Consider the following 22,045-nt stretch of genomic DNA (forward strand, 5'->3'; position numbering starts at 1 on the left):
CCAGCGTCCGGTCACAGACCTTTCAGCGCTAAAACGGCTATAACTCTTAGCTCCGAACTCCGATTTCGATGATCTTGGACATTTTGGAAAGCTTACTCAGATGGATACACATCCCACATGCATACTTGATCCAAATCACAATGGATCAAAACAGTATTCCAATCCAAGGACCATCCTATAGTTTAGAGTACACCGAAAAACCTTTTTCTCTTCTCTAAGTTGATTCACGATAACTCTAACTTCTTCTCCTTTGCAAATGTGCCAACACCACCACATGTGCACCACCATGTGTATGTATGTTAGCTTTTCACAAACATTTTCCAAAGGATTAGCTACTTAACTTGCCACGCCACTCGATCCTAGTGATGATGCAAAGTTAGATCACTCGAGTGGCACTAGATGACCGATATGCAAACAAGTTTGCCCCTCTTAATAGTACGGCCATCTATCCTAAACCCGGTCATCAACTTCTCTACACACCTATGACCGATGAAATGAAATGCCCTAGGTTATACCTTTGCCTTGCGCATTCCATTCCATCTCCTCCAATGTCGATGCAACACATGCACCAACATAATCAACAATGATATGATCCACTTCATATCATCTTGTGATCATATTGGTTCATCGATCTTGACTTCACTTGCTTTTCACCGTTGTCTTCGTCCATTGGCGCCAAGTCTTGCTCAAGCTTCACCGCCACGCGGTCCATCGCTCCAAAGCCTTCGACTTGCCCTTCACGCTTGCAACCGGTCCATCAAGCCAAGTCTTGTCTTGATCTTCTCCACCTTGATCACATGACTCAATGTCATGTCTCATGTGCAATAAGCTCCTTCATCATCACATGTGTGAGCTTTGCCACATCTCCAATCTATTTTCACCTTCATGGCATATGTTGCTCACACATATGTACATGTGGACTAATCACCTGTGTATCTCACATAAACACAATTAGTCCACCTAGGTTGTCACTTAATTATCAAAACCACACAAGGACCTTTTAGTTGGCTTGGTTGTTCACCTTGATGGCCACCACCTTGTCATTTTTCTTCTTCTTTAACAAGTATGGTGTGGAGGCCTTCTTGTCCACCTTGTTGGTGTAGGTGTTGGAGAGCTTGATTATTTGCTTCTTCTTTTTCTTCTTTCCTCCTCCCCCATTCTTCACCTTGCACTCATAGGACTTGTGACCTTCCTTGTGGCACACATAGCAAACTACGGTTTGTCCTTCATCAAGCTTCTTCACTCCCTTGACGGTGTATCTTGATGAAGTTGGGCTTGCTTCACCTTGCCTTTCACTTGAGTCAAGTCCTTGGTGAGGCGAGCTACTTCTTGTTTGAGTTGCTCATTCTCTTTTGCAACCTCTTGTGTGCATGTATCTACAACAACTTTCTCAACACAAACTTGGTTGCACAAGGGTGAGTCTAAACATAAATCGTTACAAGAAGTAGAGGCATCCTTTTTAGACATGTTAAGGATGGAACTTTTCTTTTTAGATGCCTTGGTGGGGGTTGTACTAACGGCTTCAAGATTAGCAACTTTATTAGTTAGCTCATCACAATGTTTGCACATGGTTTCCATTATAGCAAGCAAACTTTTATAATCATCTTGTGAGCTATCTAATTTTTCTTTTAATTTTTTATTTTTCTTTACAAGTTGCTCATCATTGATTGTGCATGCATTTGTTGTTGCACTAGCCTCAAGTTGCTCAATTTTAGTAGATAGTTCAACATTGAGATTAGCAAAGTTCTCATATTGTTCAAGCAAGGTTTTGTATGCTTCTTGTGAACTATCTAGCTTTTATTTTATTTTTTGAGCTTCTTTTGTTGACTAGTGCAAACTTTAGCATAATTAAGATTTTGTTGCACAATTTCATTATAAGAAGGCATTTCAACATCACTATCACTCTCACTAGAGGATGAGCTTTCGTTACCTCGTGCCATAAGGCACATATGAGAGGAGCTTGATGATGAGTGCTTGTGGCCCCGCCTCTTGTGACGGTGTTCTTATTCACTTGAAGAATCATCCCATAACCTTATTGATGTGAGGGCTTGGTTCTTGCATGCCTTCTTCTTTGTCTTGGGTGTGGGCTTGTTTGGACAAACTTCCACAAAGTGCCCCAACTCACCGCATCCATAGCATCCTCTCTTTCTTTGCTCATTTCTTTGATTGGTAAAAATGAGATCTTGAATTTGGATGGGCACACCCTTGACATTGAGCCTTTGGATCATCTTCTCCACCTTGTTGATTAGTTTGATTGATTCTTCATCAAGGTCGGAGGTAGAGGAGAAAGATTGATCATCTTCACTTGAATCTTCATCATCATCATCGTCGTCGTCTTCATCTTCTTCTTTATCTTCACTTGAGGAGCTTGAGCTTGAGCTTGTCTCAACTTGCTTGCCTTTCATCTTCTTTTTCTCGCTACATGCGAGAGCTTTGCCTTTGCTTCTTCTTTTTCTCGCTACATGCGAGAGCTTTGCCTTTGCTTGATGAAGAGGCTTCTTCTTGACCCATCTTACATGATATTTCAAATGCCACTATCTTGCCAATGACTATGCCCAGGGTCATGGTGCTCAAGTCCTCTATGTTGTGAATGATGGTGATGATGCTTGCATATTTCTTTTGTGGTAGCATGGAGGTGATCTTCCTCATGATGTCCACATCTAGTTTTGTTAATCCTATTGAATGGAGCTCATTGATAATTAGATTCAAACGAGAATACATATCATGAACAAGCTCATCATCATTCATTGTAAATGAATCAAAATTTTGTTTAACTAGATAATGTTTTTGCTCATGGACAATAGATGTGCCGTCATGGAGCTCTTGAAGTTTTAACCAAATTTCATGTGCCATATTTAAAGTGAACACTTAGTTAAACACGTCCATGCTAAATGATTCAAACAAGCAATTCTTAGCTCTAGCATTGAAATGCATTTCCTTTTCTTCACTCTTTGTGGGTTTACCGGGATTCTTAATGGGTTTCATCCTGTCATGAGTGACTCTCCAAACACCCAAATCAACCGCCTCAAGGTGGCAAGCCATTCTAGCTTTATAATAGGGGAAGTTAGTGCCGTCAAAGTGCGGAGGCCTAGAGGTATCCATCCCAACCACTCTAAATAGCACCGAATGGTAAGAGGTATGCAAACCTCACTAAATGCTAGGCCTAAACCTAGAGCAAGCGCATAAGCGGTGGTCTAATCAACCTAAGCACTTCGCAAAGCATCTACGCTAATCACCTAATGAATCACTAAGCACTATGCAAGTGAAGATCACTAAAATGGTGTATCAACACCCTTGATATATTTCCTCGGCTCCACGCTGCTCATTTGGCCGGTTGGGGGTGGTATTTATAAGCCCCACTGAGAAAGTAGCCGTTGGGGATGAAATCCCGCTTTTCTGCTACTGACCGGACGCTCAGGTCGTCCTGATCAGACGCGTCTAGTCGTCCTGACCATTAGAGCCGTGATTAACTGATTAGACGCTGCCAGCGTCCGGTCACATGCCACCAGACGCGTCCGGTCGCAATTTCGCTGCTCTAGAACCTTTCTGTACTCGATCGGATGCTGTTGTCCCGCGTCTAATCGATCTTGCTATTCAGCGTTTGGTCACTGCTTCTGCCGAGCCTCTTGATCGGAGCGTCCAGTCACTATGCTACTAGCGTCTAGTCAGCTCTGTGAGCTCATTTCTTTGTGATCTTGTGTCCGGCTTGGTTCCTATCTTCGTGCTTGGACTTTGCTCGATATCTTGGATCTTCTCTTATGCTTCTAAGGTCTTGCTTAAGGTGTTGATCATTGGATCATCACGTCACCTTCATCCAAGTCACGTCTTGCACCCTTTTGAACTACAAAACAATCACTTGTAAATTCATTAGTCTAATTTGGTTGTGTTGGTCATCAAACATCAAAAACCAGAGTAAATGGGCCAAGGGTCCATTTTCCTTACAGCGATGAAAGAGTCCGATCAGGTCGTGACTTCATTCATCACCCCGTATGGTTCATACTGCTATGTAACCATGCCTTTCAGTCTAAAGAACACTGGTGCCACCTATCAATGGTGCATGCAGCGATGCTTCACCAACCAAATTGACCCGCCCGACCAGCCTGACCAAGTCGAGCAGCCAAAACCAACAATCATCGTCTATGTAGATGACATAGTGATGAAAATGGCTCAAGCTAGTGACCTGATGGCAAATTTGGCTACAACATTCGTGAACCTCTGAAGGTTCAATATCAAATTGAATCCCAAAAAATGTGTTTTCAGAGTTCCAAAGGGGAAGTTCCTTGGATACATCGTGTCTGAGCACGGCATCGAAGCCAACCCCAAAAAAATCACGGCCATCTCCAACATGGGCCCTATACACAACGTTAAGGGCATATAGAGGCTCACCTGTTGTTTGGCCGCCCTAAGCTGGTTCATCTCCTAACTAGAAGAACAGGGGATGCCTCTCTATAAACTTCTCAAGAAGACAGACACATTTGTCTAGATAGAGGAGGCACAATAGGCATTGGAAAGGCTCAAAGCATCACTGATGTAGGCCCCAGTCCTCGTCGCTCCCGAATGGGGAGAATCCCTCCTCCTCTACATCATGGCAAACAACCACGTTGTGAGCACCGCATTCGTCGTTGAAAGGGAGGAGCCAAGACACACCCTGAAGGTTCAATGACCGGTGTACTTCATTAGTGAGGTACTCACCGACGCCAAGGCTCGACCCCCCTAGGTGCAGATGCTTCTGTACGCCGCGCTTATGGCGACCCGGAAGCTCCTGCACTACTTCACCGACCATGAGGTCATGGTCATCACCTCGTACCCATTAGGAGACATCATCCGCAACCGCGATGCCACGGGGACAAATCTCCAAGTGGGCTCCTGAGCTCATGGGTCACGACATCAGGTATGTCCCTCGCACCGCTATCAAGTCTCAGGCTCTCATCGACTTCATCGCCGAATGGACTGAAGTCCAGCTCCTAACCCCAGACGTCACCCACGAGTACTGGACAATGTACTTCGATGGGTCGGTTATGGCGCCCGGCTTGGGGGCTAAAGTGGTTTTGATCTCCCTAGATGGGAGTAGTCTCTGCTACGCGATCCATCTCCTTTTTTGGCATCAAACAACGTCGCGGAGTACGAGGCCCTCATCAACGGACTGCGCATCACCATCGAGCTCGGCGCTATGTGGCTATACGTTCGCGACGACTTGGAGTTGGTCATCGACAAAGTCATGAAGGAGTCTCCCTACAAGAGCCCTCTCATGGTAGCATACTGCTAGGAGGTGCGCAAGCTCGAGGACAAATTCCGAGGGATCAAACTGCATCATGTCCACCGAAAGGACAATGATGTCGCTGATTTCCTCTCAAAATTGGCTGCCAGGCCAGTTCTGTCTCCAAATGGGGTCTTCATCAACAATCTCCACGAGCGTCTGCCTGCGTTCTGGAGGATCCGATCCAGACACACTCTGACACCAATATGGCACTCAGGGGCTCCGACCTCCCAACATGCCCTGACCCTGACCAAGTGCTTGGGGGCTCCGACCTTGGCGCCTCCATGACAACGTTGCTCGCCGATGTCATCATGGTGGCACTCGATTAGGCTGACTGGAGAGCACCACTACTCACCTACCTCCTTGAGGAGGTTCTCCTACTAGAAAGGACTAAAGAGCGATGAATCACTCGATGCGTCAAGATGTTCGTCGCCATCGGGGATGAACTTTACAAGCAAAGTCCGTCGGAAGTACTCATGAAGTGCATCCCGATCGACCAAGGGAAACAACTCCTCCTCAAGGTCCATGCTAGAATATGTGGACATCACGTGGCCCCAAGGTCACTAGTCGGGAAAGCCTTTTGCCAAGGTTTTTACTGGCCCACTACACTGCAAGATGCAGAGGAGGTTGTCCGCATGTGTGAAGGATGCCAATTCTATGCTCGGCAAACTCATCTGCCGGCATTAGAGCTTCAGACCATCCCCATCACCTGGCCATTCATAGTCTGGAGCCTTGACATGGTCAAACCCCTCAAAAAGGCCCCGGGTGGCTTCACTCACCTGCTCATGGTGGTGGACAAGTTCACCAAGTGGATAGAGGCGAAACCCATCACCAATATCCGCTTGGAAGAAGCGGTCAAGTTCTTCCTTGACAACATCTATCAGTTTGGTGTCCCTAACTGTATCATCACCGACCATGGAACAAACTTCACTGAGAAGAAGTTCCTGGACTTTTGTGACTGATACGGCATCAGGATCGATTGGGCCTCGATCTAACACCCACGTACTAATGGTCAGGTCAAGCGGGCCAATAGTATGGTCCTCCAAGGACTTAAGCCCCGCATCTTTGATAGACTTAGAAAGTATGCTAGGCGATGGGTTGCAGAGGTCCCAATGATCCTCTGGAGCCTAAGAATGACCCCAAACCGATCCACAGGGTTCACCCCTTTCTTCCTAGCATACAGAGCCAAAGCAGTATTGCCATCCTGATGAGGACATGACACCCACACATATGACCATGTTTGGCACATGGTATGGAGGGGTAGGAGGCCAGCAAGGGTATCCAAGTCAAGAAGGAGGTCCAAGGCTAATTCGGTTTGAGTCCCCGAGGTGGAGGCCCAAAGCAACTCAAGTTCGAGTCTGCCTCGGCCTCCAGCACCAGTCTGCCTTAAACTGGTCACCCAGGATGCATCCAGACTCCGTTTTTGATGATCAACATATGTATGGAAAGCTAATTTGATAAGGAAGCCAATTCAAGTGGTTTCACATCAAAAGCTCTTTGGAATAAACAGGAATCATCAAAACAAGTCAGCGTCCAGAATCTACCAGGGTGCTGCGACACCGTCTTTTGGTCCGTTGGACTGTGTATCGTGTTTGGGCCTATTAGGGGGCGCGTCCAGGGGGTGACACCCAAGACTATAAATAGCAGCCTTCGCTCTCCTTATGGTTTGGGTTTTGTTTAGTTCTTGATTTCCTCATAAAACAGACATCGTTTTGCTGCAACTGTGCCGCCAAGGCTGCTTGCTGTGAACCAGGGCCCCAGTTCTTGATCTTGTTCGCCTATGGCGATTAGTCCTTTCGAATAAAGACTTGGACTCCTTCTTGAATTCATAAGCCTCATATCTATTTGCAATTTTAGATTGCATTCATCCCATTCTTGCTTGTGTTCTCGATTCACTTGCAGGAAAGCCTTCTCGGCGAGGTCAATCGCGTTCGCGTGGTTGATAACCAACGGAGCAGTGGTGTAATGGTTGTGGGGGTCCGAATCAGTCTTGGTTCAAAGCCTCGATCATGAACATCGAGTCTCCACCAATCGACGCTATCATACCTATCGGAAGATCGGGCCTTGTCTACATCACATCCGACCTCAATCATGGTGCCCTAAGAGTAAAGGCCTTTGACCGAGACCAAGCTACGAAGGCTCAGCAGGACACGGTTGACCTACTCGAGGAGGCTCATGAGATGACTGTCATCCACTCTGCTCATTACCAGCAAACTCTTCGTAGGTACCACGAAAGAAAAATCAGGGGGAGGATCCTCGAGGTTGGTGATCTCGTACTCAGGAGGACCCAGTCAACCAAGGACAAACATAAGCTCTCCCCACCATAGGAAGGACCATACGCGGTGGTCAAGGTGATCCAATCAGGCGCCTATCGGCTGAAGGACGACAATGGCAATGTTCTCTTCAACACATGGAACATTGAACAGTTACGTCGTTTCTTTCCCTAAAGCTCGGTTTTACCGCTTTTTCCATTCAATGTTTGCTCCTACAGCGCCCTAGCTCGAGCACTCTTGGCCTAGGTTGCTTAGGGGCTCCAGGGGGTGCGATACCACCCTCTTTTTTTACTATCATGTAGTAATACTTTTCGCCCAAACAAAAGGGCGTCGCCCAAACAAAAGGGCATTCCGTTCTTTTGATTACCCTACATAACTTGCACTTTAATCTCCTGATCGATCACACCCCACCACGACCTACGGTTATGAGCAGCTATGCCTCATGGGCCATGCCCAGGTTCTTAAGGTTGCAGCCTATGGGTCAATGGGATGGTGCGAAAAAGAAAGGACAAAAAACAAAGCTACGCAAGGGTAAAAACAAGGGCGAATGGGACAAGCTTCCCCTCATGAGTGATTTCATCCAAAACAAACTTCCAATATTCATGAATGTAAAAACTATTCACACGGGGGCTCCCCCATGAACTCATCTTTTACATAAACTGACTATTTCTACTCTAATTCCATTATGGCCCCCCGGCTTCATCGGCTGATGGTGCGATTGACAAGGACGAAGGCAGCTCGGCTGTGGTCAAACGGCGAGCTTCCATCACCCACTGCGCGGTGACTCACCCGACCCCTTGGTTTTGTGTAACACCCTCGGTGTTACATTGTATAGCTTTTTGCTAACACGTTGCATAAGCATCATATTTGTGTATATATGTTGGTATTATAGGGTATAGAGCAATTTTTGAAACTTGAAGCGTTCATTTGAAACAGGAAACGAGATTACATTTCATGCCGCATGGTGTTACTTAGGGTTCTTAACGAATTTTTATTGAATGGAAATGCTATAGGACACGTATGTAAACTTTAATAAAGTTGGTAGTATAAACTTCATAGGTGATGGTGAAATACTTGCGGTTGGAAATGGGGTTCGCTAGCTAGGGTGTCAAGTAGCTTGGGAAAGGAATGCGACGCAAAACCGTTCGAAGTTTAAGTCATTTCGCGTAAGTTTGAAAATGGGTCCATGAAGTCATGTTCGGCAATTTTTGTAGAGCGATCGGATTAAGAAGTGGCGAGATGTTTTGGCTTGGTTGGCTAGCCCTAGGTACGACTTTGAGTGTAGAACAACTGGTTTGGCGTTTGGAGCATCGGGTTTGAGTTTTTGAGCCGCTTTAATAAGCGTGCAGGTCACATATCTATGAACGGTGCCAGCGCTGGCCGTGGTCACCCTGCTTGGCTCTCGGTGTTGTCATGCCAGTGCTCGTCATCATCGCATCTGCTACCTTGTGAACGTGCCATGCGTGGGCCACTGCACCGGCCATCCTCGCCACTGGCACTGCCCTACTGACCACGCCGTGTTGCTGCCTTGGCACGCCGCGCAAGCTCTCGCTCACGCCCGGCCACATGGTCCCACATAGCCGCGTTGTGCTGCACCGTCGTCGCGCCCGCGCACACCGCCCACATGCCTGGCCATGCTACTAGCCAGGGTCCCTGCTGCTGTGCCCTGGCACGCACTCGCGCACGCACACACACTGCACCGGTGGGTGTTGCTGCTCTACCCATCGTCGCGTTCGCTTGCGCCATTCTGGTGTCGCCGTTCACCAGGCGCACTCACGAGCATCACCTGTGTGTCACTATTGCCGTTGACGTAGCGCAGCTGCACGCACGTGGGACGGCCGCCTACTTTGCCAACACACCCGTGTCTGCTGCCACTTTTCGTTGCTACCTTCCCGGACCTGCCACCCTCTGCAGCGATCAGTGCCGAGTCGCCATCGGCGCACGTGCGGTGCAGTGTGGCAACGTCTTGTGCATGCCTCGCTACTCCCCATCGCTCGTGCATGCTTGTACCTTGCGTTAAAAATGGCCACGACAGTGTCGAGCCAGGCCATGCCTAACTCCCCTGTCTCCGCTGTCGCCATGACCGACGGGGTCGTTTCTTTCGATTTGTTGTGATGGTAGCACTATAACCCAATTAGTTGTGTCCTCGGCTTCGCTGGGTAGCCAGCCATCCAACCGACCCCACCTCACTGCTTGTGTCCCCGCACCGTGCCTCAATTTTGAAGTGCCGCTCCGCCAGGCCCTTAAGACTAGGGTGCCCTGGCCGTGGGCAAGCCACGTAACCAAAGCGTATCGTTTCAATTCCTTGCGTTGATAGCCTCATCTCCACTGGCTAACCACCACGTGCACCTTGGCTAAAGCGCTACCGCAGCCCAGCTTTCCCTGACGTGGCCGTGCCATCGCCATGCGCCGCCACACCACCCCGCGCGCACGCGGCTAGCTCGGCTCGGGCCATCTCCGAACGAATCACCGTCTCAAAGGGTTCCGTGGTGAGTCACTAGAGCTCACTAGCTACCTATTTTGCCCCGGCCTTGCTGACATTCACCGAAATAGCACCGCCATGACTGCAGGACCTCCGCCACCGTGGTCAGACCACGCTGCTACATCCCGGCTCGCTCTTCCTTCGCCCAGCACTTCGCATTTGCTCCTAGGTAAGGGTCGGCTCGGTTGTTGGGGAGGGGAAAGTCTGTTGTGGCCGACGTATGCCGTCGGTGCCAGTGCCACCGCGTCGGAGCACGCGCGAGTGTTGGGGATGTAGCTATTGTGAAGGTAGGATATTCCAAGGGCGTAACCGTAAAACCATAGACAAGCGAAACAGTGCCTTAGCGCTCGTGGGGAATATAGAGTAGTCCGAGGGGGATTCTGCTTATTGCCTGGTGTGCGTGGGTTCTTCCCTCCATGGGCCGCGCCCCCGCGTGGGACGCGATGTGCTTAGTATTATGTAGATTAATATTTGTAGGAATATTTGTGGAAAATTGGTGATAGCTATAGATATGAAAATTCTACAGTAGGCTCACTAGGTTGGTAGGTACTTGCTATAAATTTTGTAGCCCTAGAGTAGGTTAATAAGTAGAGTAGCTATTATCCTTGCTTTATCGTATGTAGTGTAAACCAGCATTAGGAGTAAGGATATCTGTACTTGTTATAATAATAAATGCCATACTTCATGCTTGCTAATAGTAGCAATAGATAACATAGTGCCATGGTCGGTAGCACTAGCTTAGTAGTTGGACAAATGTACTTTCATTTTAAGAGTTGATGTTGCTACATTACTAAGCATTGCATCACCATTTCATGTATGTAGATCGCGAGCTGGTAGAATTCGTGCCCGTTGACGAACAGGAGTATGATGAGGTGATTGTGGAGTACGAGGAGGAGATCCTTATGTAGGAGGGAGCCCCGGAGCCTATTGGTGCTGACCTTACTGACCCGTCGCCTGCCCAAGGCAAGCCCCGGTGCATAACCCCTATTTTTAATGATCACTAAATATATATGATGTGCATTTACGTTACAGGAATTTTATGGAAACTACATGCATAAATATATCTACCTATGAGTCCTACTAGTACAGGTCCAGTTGCTGCTATGCTCCGGATATCGGTAGCGTGAGTGACCTGCCGTTACTCACAAGTAGGTGATAAATATGATCACTCATGATAAAACATGTAAAGATAAATGGTGATCGGACAGGGATGTGGTTTGGGTATTGGTGGGTGTAAAGGGTTGTGTCCTACAGCCAACAGGGCATATCTCGGTTACACTTTTTCCCTGTCTATGTCGATTAAGGACCGGTCATTGCATAAGTCTCTAGGCAAGTCATAGATCTATTGTCCCAAGCGCATACTTGTGTATGGGTGTAGGGAAGACTCGTTGCTCTCTTATCATGGATTTGTCTCTTTCTAGACCAACTGATTGGAGGCGGGGTGGTGGAGGTCCTTACACCGCACTGAGTCTGGGACTCAGGAGTAGGGGCTTGGAGTCCAAGTTTGGACGGGGACCTAGACACCTAGGACAGGAGGGTGATGGGTTAGTCCTACTTGTGCCTGGGGTACAAGTGGGGCGTGTGTTTTCGAGGCACCCAGCTGGGTATATTGATTCACGAATCATTGGGAAATCAGGTATGGCTTGTCTTTGGTCTAGCACCGTAGTAAGAACTGAAAGATGGAAGATGATGAAATGGAACTGATTGCTCAACTCTTGCTTGAAAATAGAACAGGTGCTTATATAGACTGGATAGATAATAACTTAATGCGGCCAATAATAATAACTTAAACAAGGACTCACTATTAGTATTGCTTTCTGCTAAAATAAACCAGCAAACCATAAAGCTTCTCATATTCCTTGGAGTCGGGAAATTATTCCCACTAGTCGGAGAAGTCTTGCGAGTACATTGTGTACTCAGGGTTTATTTACCCCTATTGTAGGTGATGCATGAGAAGTACCTTTGTGTGGAGGATTCTTCTGGTGGGCTCAGACGGATCCTTGTTCTTATAGCTAGATGTTTATTTTAAATTCTGTTGTTTGTCATTCTGCACTCTGACATTTGGTATTGTAATAATGTACTTTTTAAGAAACTCTGATATATGAAATGGACAAGTATTGTAACTCGTTCTCATTATTGGATCCTTGGGAAAAATGTAGATCTTTAGGGTTCTCCCTTGGGGTGTGCCTGACGGATACCGCCCGCTGTAGCTTGCTTTCGGGGTTCTTATTCAGAGTCATTTGAAGGCAGCCCAGAGTCAACAGAAAGCCTATGCCGACAAGCGAAGAAGGCCTTTGGAGTTTGAAGTTGGGGATTATGTGTACCTCAAGGTGTCTCCTATGAGAGGAGTGCATCGGTTTGGTATTCATGGCAAGCTAGCTCCCCGATATGTGGGTCCCTACAAGATTTTGGCACATTGTGGCCCAGTGGCGTATCGTCTCCAGCTCCCCGATATCTTGTCTATGGTACATGGTGTGTTTCACGTCTCCTAGTTGAAGAAATGTCTGCGTGTGCCTGAGGAAGCTATGGAAATTGAAGGGCTTCCCCTCCAACCAGATTTGACTTATGTTGAACATCCTATCAAAATCCTTGATGAGAAAGAAAGAGTAACTAGGAACAATGTGGTAAAGTTCTATAAAGTGCAGGGGCAAAACCATTCCGAGGATGAAGCCATCTGGGAGCAAGAGAGTTACTTATTGAAGCATTATCCCCACCTCCTCTTTGGTGCTGATAGTTAGTTGCTGCGTCAAAATGTATTTCCTATCTCCTTCTCACACTAGGCATAGGAAATCTCGGGTCGAGATTTTGTTTGAGGGGGGTAGATTTGTAACACCCTCGGTGTTACATTGTATAGCTTTTCGCTAACACACTGCATAAGCATCATATTTGTGTATACATGTTGGTATTATAGGGTATAGAGCAATTTTCGAAAATTGAAGTGTTCATTTGAAATAGGAAACGAGATTACATTTCATGCCGCATGGTGTTACTTAGGGTTCTTAATGAATTTTTATTGAACAGAAATGCTATAGGACGTGTATGTGTACTTTAATAAAGTTGGTAGTCTAAACTTCATAGGTGACGGTGAAATACTTGTGGTTGGAAATGGGGTTCGCTAGCTAGGGTGTCAAGTAGCTTGGGAAAGGAATGCGACGTGAAACCATTCAAAGTTTAAGTTATTTCGCGTAAGTTTGAAAATGGGTCGACAAAGCCATGTTCGGCAATTTTTGTAGAGCGATCAGGTTAAGAAGTGGTGAGATGTTTTGGCATGGTTAGCTAGCCCTAGGTACCCTTTTGAGTGTAGAACAACTGGTTTGGCGTTTGGAGCATCGAGTTTGAGTTTTTGAGCCGCTTTAATAAGCGTGCAGGTCACATATCTGTGAATGGTGCCAGCGCTGGCCGCGGTCACCCTGATCGGCTCTCGGTATTGTCGTGCCAGCGCTCGTCGTCACTGCATCTGTTGCCCTACGAACGCGCCACGCGTGGGCCGCTGCACCAGTCGTCCTCGCCACTAGCACCGCCCTACTGACCATGCCGCGTTGCTGCCTTGGCACGCCACGCAAGCTCTCGCTCGCACCCGGCCACATGGTCCCGCATAGCCACGCTACGCTGCACCGCCATCGCGCCCACATGCAAGGCCGTCCTGCTGGCTAGGGTCCCTGCTGCTGCGCCCTGGCATGCGCTCGCGCACGCACACGCACTGCACTGGTGGGTCCTGCTACTCTGCCCGCCGTCGTGTCCGCTTGCGCCGTTCTGGTGTCGCCGTTCGCCAAGCGCGCTCACGAGCATCACCTGCGCGTCACTATTGTCGTTGACGCAGTGCAACTGCATGCACGTGGGACGGCCGCCTACTTCGCCAGCACACCCGTGTCTGCTGCCACTTTTCATCGCTACCTTCCCGGACCTACCACCCTCTGCAGCGATCAGTGCCGAGTCACCATCGGCACGCGTGCGGTGCAGTGTGGCGATGTCTTGTGCATGCCTCGCTGCTCCCCATCGCCCGTGCGTGCTTGTACCTTGCATTAAAAACAGCCACAACAGTGTCGAGCCAGGCCGTGCCTAACTCCCCTGTCTCCGCTGTCGCCATGACCGGCGGGGCCGTTTCTTTCGATTCACCGTGATGGCAGCACTATAACCTAATTAGTCATGTCCTCAGCTTTGCTTGTTAGCCAGCCATCCAACCGACCCCACCTCGTTGCTCGTGTCCCCACACTATGCCTCAATTTTGAAGTGCCGCTCCGTCGGGCCCTTAAGACTGGGGTGCCCAGCACCGTCGGCAAGCCGCGTAACCAAAGCATATAATTCAATTCCTTACGCTGATAGCCTCGTCTCCACTGACTAAGCACCCCACGCACCTTAGCCAAAGCGCTACAGCAGCCCAGCTTTCCCTGACGCGGCTGTGCCATCGCCGTGTGCCGCCGCACCACCCCGCGCGCACGTGGCTAGCTCGGCTCAGGCCATCTCCGAATGAATCACCTTGCTAACATTCATCGGAACAGCACCGCCGTGACTGCAGGACCTCCTCCACCGTGGTCAGACCATGCTGCTTCATCTCGGCTCGCGCTTCCTTCACCCGGCACTTCACATTTGCTCCTAGGTAAGGGTCAGCTCGGTTGTTGGGGAGAGGAAAGTCTGTTGTGGCCGACGTATGCCGCTGGTGCCAGCACCGCCGCGCCAGAGCGCACGTGTGGGTGTCGGGGATGTAGCTGTTGTGAAGGTAGGATATTCCAAGGGTGTAACCGTAAAACCGTAGACTAGCGGAACAGTGCCTTAGCGCTCGCGGGGAATACAGAGTAGTCCGAGGGGGTTTCTGCTTACCCGACGCGCGCGGGTCCTTCCCTCCGCGGGCCATCGTCTGGCTAGGCCGCGCTGCGCTTACACGTGCGTCGCGCCGTTGTGGGCCAAGCCGAGGCACGTGGGCCGCGCGATTGAATTTCGTTTTCCAATTTCCAGTAAAATAGGAAGTGTTTATTCAATAAAGTTTTTAGCTGGACTTGGATAAATTGTAGTAAATTGTGTAGTTGTCCAAAAATAGTGAAACCAATTTTGTTAGATTCACAAAATTACCATCTACTTGTTAGTACAATTAGATTACAGTTAGCTATGATGATGGTAGGGTCATAAATTCAAACTAAGGAGCTTAGTATTATGTATATTAATATTTGTAGGAATATTTGTGGAAAATTGGTGATAGCTATAGATATAAAAATTTTACAGTAGGCTCACTAGGTTGGTAGGTACTTGCTATAAATTTTGTAGCCCTAGAGTAGGTTAATAAGTAGAGTAGCTATTATCCTTGCTTTATCGTATGTAGTGTAAATCAGCATTTGGAGTAAGGATATCTGTAGTTGTTATAATAATGAATACCGTACTTCATGCTTGTTAATAGTAGCAATAGATAACTTAGTGTTGTGGTCGCTAGCACTAGCTTAGTAGTTGGACAGATGTACTTTCATTTTAAGAGTTGCTGTTGCTATATTACTAAGCATTGCATCATCATTTCATGCATGTAGATCGCGAGCTGGTAGAATTCATGCCCGTCGACGAACAGGAGTATGATGAGGTGATTGAGGAGTATGAGGAGGAGATCCTTGTGCAAAAGAGAGCCCCGGAGCCTGTTGATGCTGACCTTACTGACCCGTCGCCTGCCCAAGGCAAGCCCCGGTGCATAACCCCTATTTTTAATGATCACTGAATATATATGATGTGCATTTACGTTACATGAATTTTATGGAAACTACATGCATAAATATATCTACCTATGAGTCCTACTAGTATAGGTCTAGTTGCTGCTATGCTCAGGATGTCGGTAGCGTGAGTGACCTGCCGTTACTAACAAGTAGGTGATAAATATGATCACTCATGATAAAATGTGTAAAGATAAATGGTGATTGGGTAGGGATGTGGTTTGGGTATTGGTGGGTGTAAAGGGTTGTGTCCTGCGGTCAACAGGGCATAGCTCGGTTACACTTTTTCCCTGCCTGTGTTGATTAAGGACCGGTCATTGCATAAGTCTCTAGGCAAGTCACAGATCTTTTGTCCCGAGCGTATACTTGTGTATGGGCGCAGGGAAGACTCGTTGCTCTCTTGTTGTGGATCCGGCTCTTTCCGGACCGATTGATTGGAGGCGGGGTGGTGGAGGTCCTTACACCGCACTGAGTCCGGGACTCAGGAGTGGGGGCTTAGAGTCCAAGTTTGGATGGGGACCTAGATACCCAGGACAGGAGGGTTATAGGTTAGTCCTGCTTGTGCCTGGGGTACAAGCAGGGCATGTGTTTTCGGGGCACCTAGCTGGGCACATTGATTCGTGAATCACCAGGAAATCCGGTACAGCTTGTCTGCGGTCTAGCACCGTAGTAAGAACTGAAAGATGGAAGATGATGAGATGGAACTGATTGCTCAACTCTTGCTTCAAAGTAGAATAGGTGCTTATATAGACTGGATAGATAATAACTTAATGCGGCCAATAATAATAACTTAAACAAGGACTCACTATTAGTATTGCTTTCTGCTAAAATAAACCAGCAAACCATAAAGCTTCTCATATTCCTTGGAGTCAAGAAATTATTTCCACTAGTTGAATAAGTCTTACGAGTATATTTTGTACTCAGGGTTTATTTTCCCCTATTGCAGGTGATGCATGAGAAGTACCTTTGTGTGGAGGATTCTTCTTGTGGGCTCAGACGCATCCTCGTTCTTATCGCTAGATGTTTATTTTAAATTACGCTATTTGTCATTCCGCACTCTGACATTTGGTACTGTAATAATGTACTTTTTAAGAAACTCTGATGTATGAAATGGACAAGTATTGTAACTCATTCTCATTATTGGATCCTTGGGGAAAATGTGGATCTTTTGGGTTCTCCCTTGGGGTGTGCCTGACGGATACCGCCCACTGTAGCTTGCTTTCGGGGTGCTTAGTCTCTGGTAGAAGACGAGCGCCTTCGTAAGTGTGCTATTTCGGGCGGTTCTGCCACAGTTCGTGCTCCATCTTGCCCCACCCCTTAGGTTTGTGCTTCGTCTTGTCTAACCCTTTGGGTTCATGGCCCTACCTGATGGGACGTGGCCTGCCCGACGAAACATCACATGGCTAATAGAACGTGGCCTAGGTAGGCCTCACCACTACCACAACCCTGGCATAGGAATCGAGGTGCAATCACACGCAAACAACCCTCTGCCTTCCTAGGTAGGGTTTAGAGGGGCCCACCCATGGAATCTCCATCGAGGAGAGACCAACTGATCACCCGAGTTGATCGGACGGCTCAGGTGGCTGCCGAGAGATAGGTAAGGAGCAGTGGGATACCCTATGTGGGTTATGCCGACTCTGTCATGAATGACAGACCCAGATTCCACTCGGACATATCTGATAGGGGCACCTTGAACCCGCCACTTGAGCCATCGAGGTAACTTTACCAACCCCCATTTTACTTTTGCAGTGCATGAGTATTCATTCATCCATTCTCATGCATGCATTCATACATTCATTCATACATTCATCCATACATCCAAGCATTGCATATGTAATTGTTGCATCACAACGCTTCATGTCACGTCATGCTTCGGTAGTCGTCTCATTCGATATGAGCGGCGACTGACCAGGGTTCGAAGGCTGGCCCGCGAAGGGCTTGAGGCTGCCTCGCGTCAAATAGAGCCAAGGGAGAAAACACAAATGATCCCTAGCGGCCTTCACCCAGCCCACTTAGAAGTGGATAGGGTCATCTCAACCTTCTTGTTTAGTCCTAACCTTGAGCCGATCCCACAGAATCTCCATCGACGGGAGGCCAGCGAGCCACCCGAGTCGCTCTCCGAAGCGACACGGACATCTGTCGGGAGGTAGGTTAAGGAGCAGTGCAATGCCACATGAGGGATATGCCAACCCCATCATGAACAATGGACCCAGATTCCACTCGAATATGCCCATTAGCGAGCTCACCGAGCACGTCACTCGAGCCATCGAGGCAAGTGACGTCAGCTCAGCCCCTCCGGTTGCAGAAACCATGGACGGGGTAACGATCACAAAGATAAGCTGACCCTCGACCAGACCCCACTATGCATGGGGGCTCGAGGAAAGTTGGACTCGCAAGGAGACCGAATGCGCGGTCGCAGAACGCTGGCTCAGATCCTAGGGAGGGGGTACGTGCGAAAACAAAGACTAGTTTCGCTATCCTCTCCTCGATCTTTAGTGACACCCGACCCCTGCAACAGCAAGGGGACGAGTCTCACTCGGGGGCTGATAAGGGTATATATACACCCTTTCTAAAATAGTCATCGTGCCCGACCCCTTCCTCATGTTAAAAAACCTAGTGGCAAGGTTTGCGGAAACAAACGACTGAGTAAGGCTGGTCGGACTGCGAGAAACCTACGCCCCAGCGGCTACGGCACTCTTGCTTACCAGCGTGATCAGAGTTTTCCTTCTACACCTTGAACTCTACGGTCTTAACAAACGGAAGGGTCGGAACACATTAACCCCCTTTCACACATAAAAAGGGAGAAAAAACAAATTTGTTCACACCGAAACAAAAGAATAGATTTGATCAAACGAAATGACAAGTTTGTTTAAACGATACAGAAGGGTTGAAACTTGTCTGCTTGTTACAAGAATGACCGCCTAACCTATCTAACTAACTAGCCCCTCCAAGGGAGAACTATGTCTTATATCTTGTCCGCCAGGTCCTGTGAAAGGGGAGCCACCGCCGTCTCCATCTCCTCCAGCTCGTGGACTTCATAGCCTAGTGCATAGTCGTGGCTCATTGCAATCGGTGCGAAGGGCACTCCTCTCATTGCAACCCTCCAGATCAATGCTATCCCCATAATGAGAAAGAGCAATTGTGAAGGACTAATTGACCCTGGTGCGAAGGGCACTCCTCTCGAGCTGGCGTACCCGAGCCGTGATCTCAATGGCATGAGCCACGAGCGAGCTGGTCCCCTATGACCGCACCACCTGAAGGTCATCACAGACCACTCCGAGGGCGGCGGTTAGGATACCGATCTCATCACTCTCCGCCTGAATATTCCTCCTCACCTTGGCGAGGTCCACATCTAGCCCAACAGAAATGCTCTTGACCTCTAGCTTCTAGGTCGTCGCGCTTTCGAGCTTGGCCTAGAGTGAGTCGACCTTCTGCTGCGCGTCGTCGTGCTCTTGGCAGGCCTGGTAATGCTCTCAGAAAGCCTGGTCATGCTCCTCGTGAGCCATGCCACATTTTGAGCGGAGCCTCTTCATGGGTTGGAGCAGTTCATCCCGCTCCTTATGCAGCCAAGCGACTGCCGCGGCCTCTAGGATCGCCCTCTTCTCTAGGGTCACGAGCTTCTCCTCAGCCCCCAGCTTTAGTTCCCTTTCCTTCTCAACCTCGGCCAGAAGGTCAAGGATCCACTGGCAGGTCTCGATGTCCTTCTGGACCAACTCATCCCGCTCCTTCCTGACCCTGGCGGCTTCCTCATCGCCCTTCGCAACCTCGCTGACAGGGCCTCGAAGATTGGCCACCTCCTTGATGAGGGGAGTTAGCTCGGCCACCCTCTACTGGGTGGTGACAAGCTGAGCTGTTACCTCCCCACGTAGCCGCGCCTCCTCGATGAGGCGGTCCTAGGCCTCCTTCTGCTAATGAAGGAACTAAGATTTCCCTAGGCTATGAGCTATGAGGGACTGCAGCAAGACGATGGTCAGGATACAGAAAGCATATAAACAAGGATAAGGGCAAAAGGCAGGACCAAACAATACCCAGCTAGAGGGAATGACGACGTCACGCAATGCGCCCGTGGTGTGGTTTAGGGCCTTGAGCACGGACGCGATCCCTATGTCGAGGATATCTCGCTCCATGCTCTCGGCTGTCGCGTCAAGGATGAAAAGAGTCAACACTAGATCCTCCGGAGTTGTCCACTAGAGCAGGGGCGTGCCCCATGCAGGTGAGCCGCTACCCACTGACATTATAGCTAGGGACGACTCTCCATCAGCTCCAAGCATCACTGATCCCTCTCACCGTGACATCCCCGCTAGGACGCCCCCTCTAGCGATGGAAGGGGTTAGCGGTGCGGACGCTGACCCCTCTTCCAGCACCACGACTCCCAGGGACCCCTCGGCCGTGTCCTCCTCTCTCTAGCCCATGCTAGGTGCCGTCACTTGGGCCACCGATGGCATGGGTCGCTCCGGTGCCTCAGGCACCGCTGCAGTTACACCCTGTTGTGACCCATCCGTCATGGCTACCACCACCTCCACCTATGTTGGTGGGGTCACGCCTGGCTGCGTCATGCCTGCCACGGTCGGTGCCATGAGCGTGGTCGGTAGCCCCATCTGCCCCATCGTCGGCAATGGTATCGCGGCCATTGTTGGCTACTCCATGACCTCCGATGGCGCCCCTTGAGCCCCCACGTCCGTCCGTCTCATCGAGGGCACGGGCACCACTGTAGGCAGCACCTGATCGGTCAGTGATGTAGTCACACTGGCGCCGCTCCTGCCCGAAATGGGTGCGACACCAGTCGATGGCTGCCGCCTCAATTGGAGGGCAAAGCTCTTCTTCAGCGCCAGCGCCAAAGGATTATGCTGCCTGCCAACATTGCACGGGACAAAAAGCATAAGTCACGATGAAATCCGATCAAAATAGGAAAAAACAGAGGAACTAATAACTCACCTCAGCTCCATCGGGCGGCAGATGTGTTTGGGGGGCGAACCCCCAACCTTTGCTCCGCATCATCAGAGCGAGGCCATTTCGAGCCCGCCCCCTGCTCCTGGACAGAGGGGCTCGCTCCTATTGGCTCTTGGGGCACGACGGTGGAGCCGCCCGCCTCCGCTGGTACCTTGGGTGTGATGGTAGAGCCACCCGCCCCTGTTGGCTCCTGTGGGAGGCCGATGGTACATCTCATTTCTGCTGGCTCCCCTGACATACCCCCCCCTCCATGGAACGAGAAGGGTCTCGACGTCTACGAGGATGGACCGATACCTATCAGCACATCCTCGTTCTCCAGGTTATCCCACTAAATGTCATCAGCTATCGCGTTGTCGTCACCATCATCACCACTATCAGTGTCCCCCCTCGTTCCCGCTCCTATAGCTTCCACTTCTTCTTCCTCTTCTTGTCCTCCTTTGTCCTCCTCAGCCGCTCACCCTATGCACAATTCGTTGTCCTCATGGTCGAATCCCTCGGCAACGGTGCCGGGTGATCCATGAGGATGAGGTCCCTCGGCTAGTCCTACCCCTCTCAAAGTTAGTATCAAGGGGTCAGGAAATTGATTGAAAAGAAGGCAAGAGAAACAAAAACTTAAGAAGACGATGTGGCCTAGCTCCAGCCACATCAGAGGATGCCCTGGCACTAGGTAAATGAAATCGAGGGGGGCACCCACATCATCCCACGAAGGCTCCATCGCCTCCTTAATGCGTTACGTGATCTTAGAGTTAGGGAGCGTCCCCTTGGCGAGCGCCGTTCCATCGAACGATGGCTCGGGTGCCATCGCATATAGCGGGAGCGCGTGCATCATCAACGACGCCACCCTCCTTGCATGGTAGGCCCCAATAATGCCCAACCCCATGAGGCCATTCTCCTTTAGGATGTGGATGGCGGCGATATGGTCTCGGATCTTCTTCTTGTTCTTCTCCAGGATGCCCCACTTCCTCCACGGCTCCTAGGCCTCTTTGATCAAGCGCCCGGTGAACTTCGGTAGAGGAGCGATGGCGGCGTTCTTGAGGTAGAACCACTATGAGTGCCACCCCTTATTGGACGTTGATAGCCACATCGACGGGTACTCGCCGACCCAATTGTTCTGGAGTTGGATGCCAGCGCACCCCATCGGCATATGCAGCTCTAGCCTGCCACTCTTCTCCCTATTCTTCTAGAGGGTGACGACGAAGAAGTACCTCCACAAGTCAAAGTGGAGACTGATACCTAGGAATCCCTCACATAGGGCGATGAACACCAACATGTGCTGGATCCCGTTGGGATTGAGATGCTGTAGCTCGATCTTGTAGTAGTGCAGCAGCCCCAAAGAAATATGTGGCCGGGGGTCGCAAACCCACGCTCCTAGAAGTGGTTGAACGACACCACTTAG

Source organism: Miscanthus floridulus, chromosome 2, assembly GCF_019320115.1.
Source record: "Miscanthus floridulus cultivar M001 chromosome 2, ASM1932011v1, whole genome shotgun sequence".
In the NCBI taxonomy this organism is placed as follows: domain Eukaryota; kingdom Viridiplantae; phylum Streptophyta; class Magnoliopsida; order Poales; family Poaceae; genus Miscanthus; species Miscanthus floridulus.